The following is a 6000-nucleotide window of genomic DNA, read 5'->3' on the forward strand; positions in this document are numbered from 1 at the left end:
CTTATAAAAAAACTATGTAAATTAAAAATTCAATAATCATTCAATATTAAATTAAAAAAATCGTATTTGAATGAAATATAGAAATATTCTCCAATTGTAAAAGCAACTAATTTTACTTCATTCATGTGTGTTTCTAATTATAATACACATCATTGCGAAATATTATCGAGAGTAGTGGCTGTAGATTCATGATATAATAATTTATGCTTTTTTTCTCAAATTATCTTAGACAGAGAGAAAAAGAGAGGGAGGGAGGGAGAGAGAGAGAGAGAGAGAGAGAGAGAGAGAGAGAGAGAGAGAAATTTATATATATATATATATATAAATTTTATAAAAGATGCATATATAATTAGCCTAAGAAAAAATTCAAAATTATTAAAAGAAAAGTCATTTCAATAATGATAAGGCTGAAGCAACGAGAAATGTAAAAATTGCTTAGAAACGTCGTTTCTCTCCAAGATTCAGCCGGACGCAAAAACGACGGAAATGTATTTAGAAAATGCGTAGTTAAAAATTACCATTTGCTGTGTAATTGAAAATTTAACTGTGTAACCTTGTTGAAGTATGAAGCGTTTCTAGAGGGAAAATTTAAAATTTACTCGTACTAAACAGGCGTACAGAAATGACTGACTGCATGTACGAAGAGAGTCAGCGTACAAGAGGAATCGATTTAAATTTTTTAATCGCATATATTCTGAATATTTTTATACTCTCCGCGGTTTTTTTTTTTTTTTTTTTAAACCATTATTTTAACGAAAATGTTACCATCTCTCTCTAATCTCAAGATTATATGAAATAAAAAATAATCGATTACTCACCGCGATACGATGCGCCACGGTGTGACTCTAGTATCATAACGTTGCTCTGGAAAATACAAATAATTTCTAATAAATTATAATGTTGAAAATAATTTAATATTTTGAAACATAATTATTGCGCGCAAATTAAATTTTTTATTCATCCCTTTTAAAACGACTATTCGATAAAAAAAGATTATATAATTCTTGAAAAAGAAAAGAAGAAAAAAAAATTCTTATCGAATGTATATAGATGTTTGGAAAATATGATAAATAAAAATCTAATTCTTATATCAAAATAATTATAAATCTTAAATTTACAATATTGAAACATTTTATCTTTAATTGTTACAAATATTTATTATATAAAAAATTGTTAAATATATCAAATGACAAAACATGTACAATATCTTTGCATTATACAATAATCTCTATAATGGATTGTTTTAATTAATTTTACAAAATGAATAAAATGAAATAAGTTGTAAATTATGCTCACCTCGCGATTGCTCCGCCGGCCGTAACCTGATATCTCCCAGATTTTCTCCTCTTCTCTTTCTTTCTTATTCATCTCTCGTTGACACATCCTCGTGACACATGACACTCGCAAAAATATTGTTAATTACAATCGCGCGCGCGCGTACTAATCAATAGAATACGATGATCGCGCGATGAACCCCCGATGTTAATCGTATATGTATGGGGTGGGGAAGGGGGAGGGGGAGGGGAATGGACACTTTATTACACTACACAAAAAACATTCCGAAGGCTACGATCACGCTTGGCGCTCGACAAAGTCTACGTGCTATCGGCCGGTTAATCTCTGAGATGCTAGCAAATGGTATACAAATAACGATCCGTCCCATATCTGCCATGCTTTTTTAATCAGCAGATAGTTTAAAAATATCGACAATTTCACGAGATATATACAAGCAAAATTCAACATGTTGCGCGCGCAAAATAAATATTTATCACGATCGATGTATATCGTAAGACGGTCCCCTGTTGAATAACGAACTCGAATCATTCGATCTAATGATTCCTTCGTGTTCTGAATCGACGAAAAAAAAATTTTAAAAAAAATTATAATTACCAAATTATATCTGAATGATAATTTCAAAGTGCGACGCACGAGATATATTTCACCTACGTAAAAAGTGTATTTAGGTTAGGAGATTAAGAATAGAGGCTTACCAGTCATTAATCGCGCAAATTGATCAATGATAATTGTGTAATAATTACAGGGAAAAATGATGGAGTTTGGGCTAATCTTCTAATACTCGTTACGATTTCGAATTTTATGGAATAATACGTCGATATGTTGCAGCGTCTCGCGTCCTTTCTACCTTTCTACTCTCGTCTCGTACTCTCGTAGCGCGAATGGCAACACAAGCTGACTGAAGATGACCGCGTATAACATATAGCGCGAAAATCGAAACTCTAAAGCGGCGTCTACAATAGAGATTTTAAGCCTTAAGAAATTGACTAATCACAGTCGAGTATTCTCCTCATACTTGATTGCGATTGGTGAATTTTTTTAAGGCTTAAGGCTTAAAATCTCCATTGTAGACGCCGCGTAACAAATAATTCGATCCGTGTCCCACACCTTTGTGCGATGCGTTTTTAATCACTAGAAAGTTTTAAGATCGATATGGATAATTTTATCCTGACACTGCGTATTACTAGAAAAATTGAATTAATGGTTAAGATGCGACGTATATTATTTAAAGATATATACAAAGAAAATTCAATATATTGCACAAGCGAGATAAATGTTTATTACGATCGATGTATATCGTAAGACGGTCCCCTGTTGAATAACGAACTTGAATCATTCGATCTAATGATTCCTTCGTGTTCTGAATCGACGAAAAAAAAATTTTAAAAAAAATTATAATTACCAAATTATATCTGAATGATAATTTCAAAGTGCGACGCACGAGATATATTTCACGTACGTAAAAAGTGTATTTAGGTTAGGAGATTAAGAATAGAGGCTTACCAGTCATTAATCGCGCAAATTGATCAATGCTAATTGTGTAATAATTACAGGGAAAAATGATGGAGTTTGGGCTAATCTTCTAATACTCGTTACGATTTCGAATTTTATGGAATAATACGTCGATATGTTGCAGCGTCTCGCGTCCTTTCTACCTTTCTACTCTCGTCTCGTACTCTCGTAGCGCGAATGGCAACACAAGCTGACTGAAGATGACCGCGTATAAAACATATAGCGCGAAAATCGAAACTCTAAAGCGGCGTCTACAATAGAGATTTTAAGCCTTAAGAAATTGACTAATCACAGTCGAGTATTCTCCTCGTACTTGATTGCGATTGGTGAATTTTTTTAAGGCTTAAGGCTTAAAATCTCCATTGTAGACGCCGCGTAACAAATAAAGTCCCACATCTTTGTGCGATGCTTTTTTAATCACTAGAAAGTTTTAAGATCGATATGGATAATTTTATCCTGACACTGCGTATTACTAGAAAAATTGAATTAATGGTTAAGATGCGACGTATATTATTTAAAGATATATACAAAGAAAATTCAATATATTGCACAAGCGAGATAAATGTTTATTACGATTAATGTATAATGTATATTATATATCATGTCATCGCTATCTCTATTGAATAACCAAGTTGAATCGTTCCATCTAGTGATCACTTCACGTTCTCAAGCGGAAAAAAAATAATTTGCAACTTATATCCGAATAATAATTTAAAAGCGCGATGCGCGCGAGATATATTTCAAGTGTGTAAAAATTATTTAGATTACAAGATTAAAGAAATAGGCTTTTAGCAGTCGTTAATCGCGCGGATAATAAACGCTAATCGTGTAATAATTGCGGCTAATGATCGATTTTGTGCGTCTTAATACTTGCGACGATAAAATTTCAATGAATATATAATATGTCGCAGCGTCTTGTTCCGTTGTTCCCTGCTCGAGTTTCGTCGCGCGAATGGCGATACAAAACGCAAAAGGTGACCGCGTACAAACATATATTTCTCCGGCCTACTGCGTGTTATTGTTTACGCGCGGTAACTTTGTTGTCAAGGTTTCCGGCGAGACTCGAGCATGTATATATACACACACACTCGCTTTATATTATTAGTTGAAACTTGATCGTGCGACGAATATTCATAGATACCAAGCACGATTATTCCTTGTAATTATCACATTTAGCGTTTATTAATACGCGCGATGAACGACTCTCGTATATTAAGCGTGTCGAATTGACGATCGAATTATCGAACCAGCTATTTATTATTAATACGTTTATCTGTTTGTTTGAAATAGGAATGAAATCGATAAAGATGGCAATTGTATAAAATATAAAATTTTTTTCCCATATTTAAGACGATGGCTATACTTTTTAATGCTTTCAATAATTAATGAAATAGGAATGAAATCGATAAAGATGGCAATTGTATAAAATATAAAATTTTTTTCCCATATTTAAGACGAAAAGCTATACTTTTTAATGCTTTCAATAATTAATGTGCCCGTTACTTTCCAATGGAAAATACGGAATAAGAAAAGGCGATATATAAATAAACCTTATTAATATATATTAATGATAATATTTATCGCTTGAGATTTTTATATTCGAGATATATCTCGAGACGGATTGAATCAATTAAGGTATTCGTTGTTGTAAAATCAATTATTCGTACTCTACATTATACATTTTAAATTATTATATACATATATAATATAATGTATATAAAAATTCTCAAGATTATATTTTAAAATATTTTTGTAATAAAGAATCCTCTCTCTTTGAATAATTAATATTTTTATATAATAAATATGTTCAGAGTATGCATATCGTATCGATATTGTGTGAGAAAGTTTTCTTAAATTAACTTTATTAGTATAAAAGTAAATATTGATCAAAAATTATCAAAAAATTAAGTTATCAAAAATAAATATTGCCTACAAGTGAGCGTGCAGGCAGTATTATGCGCGGATATACTACATTTTTTACATTGATATTGGAAACGTGCAACGATTTCATCGAGTGTGAACTTTGCACGATCCCGTAGCTCCAAGCTAATTAAACGATATATTCTATAATAATAAAATTATATCATCGAATCGACGCGATTCGCTCGTTTAAAATCATTTTTTTATATACGAAGTTTATGTTTCGCCAGACAACTGGCAGAATGCAATAATAATAGAACCTAGGTAGAACATTTTTTTTTTCCTTTCCTAATCAAAATAAACGCATATAGATGTATATTAATTTGGCAGCGCACTCTCTCATCAGCCTCGATGAAAAGTTGACAGGTGATAAATTATTAATCGTGTGGCCACCGAGAGTAGGACCATGCTGCTTTCGACAGGTCTGTGATATTAAAATGCCTTCTCGAGTGCCTTTTTCGTCATATTAAATTTCAATCAATGCCTCGTTCTAGCAGCGCACCGATTTATTATGTTTGAGCGCTGCCAACGATAAGAGATAGCGAACCGATATGCGCGACCCCACTTGTCGATGAAAAAAATCGAAATTTGAAATTGGCTTTGCACATACAATCATATTATTGCTATCGATGCTAGAAAAATATTTTTAAATACTTTGCATCGAAAGTTTTAAAAATTTAAATAGCGTTTCTTCGAGAGTCTCATGTTTTTAACTGAGAGAGAGAGAGAGAGAGAGAGAGATTTCTTTTCTGTACTAATTAATTCAATTCCACATTTATTAAATATGAATAAATTATAAATTCGTCGTATCTTTTTCCCGATTTGTGCTTTCATATTACACTCGTACGATTTTGTGTATCCTATCCCGTGAATATTCGCCTGGCTGCTAAACGTCATCGAAATGAAATATAATAAAGACAAAAGAAATACATTTCATGAAACACAATAAGATCCGTAGCGATATTAATTGTAAATAAATCTTAATAAAGCAAGCAAAGTTAATGTCTAAAAAAATATATTATAATGTTAACTTATCGTACGTATAAATAAAATGTCTTTAAATATTAAAAATCGTTCTATTTCATAAAATTTTAATCCCGGTAATATAAATATTGTAATTTATATTCTCCATTTCATCGATAGGAGAGAAAAATCGTACGATGAGTTAGGAATAGAATTCTCAACGCAAGTTGAAAATAAAATTGTCAATATGTGACTATGTTCTTTGGTTGTTCGTTTAAAAAATGATAAAAGCATGATTAAAAATTTATT

General features: G+C 31.6%; 1 protein-coding gene across 1 annotated transcript in view; it reads right to left on the minus strand.

The window, feature by feature from the left end:
• Positions 1-2298, minus strand: part of Tara (taranis) — a 72310-nt gene extending 70012 nt beyond the window's left edge. The window contains exons 1-2 of the mRNA XM_070313752.1: positions 1297-2298; positions 819-864 (exon numbers count right to left, since the gene is read on the minus strand). The gene's annotated coding sequence lies outside the window, so the exon portion shown is untranslated. The remainder of the gene's footprint in view (positions 1-818; positions 865-1296) is intronic.
• Between the last annotated feature and the right edge of the window lie 3702 nt (positions 2299-6000).

This window comes from Polyergus mexicanus, unplaced genomic scaffold (genome assembly GCF_030449975.1).
Source record: "Polyergus mexicanus isolate NDT 795.1 unplaced genomic scaffold, iyPolMexi1.0 SCAF_25, whole genome shotgun sequence".
NCBI lineage: Eukaryota > Metazoa > Arthropoda > Insecta > Hymenoptera > Formicidae > Polyergus > Polyergus mexicanus.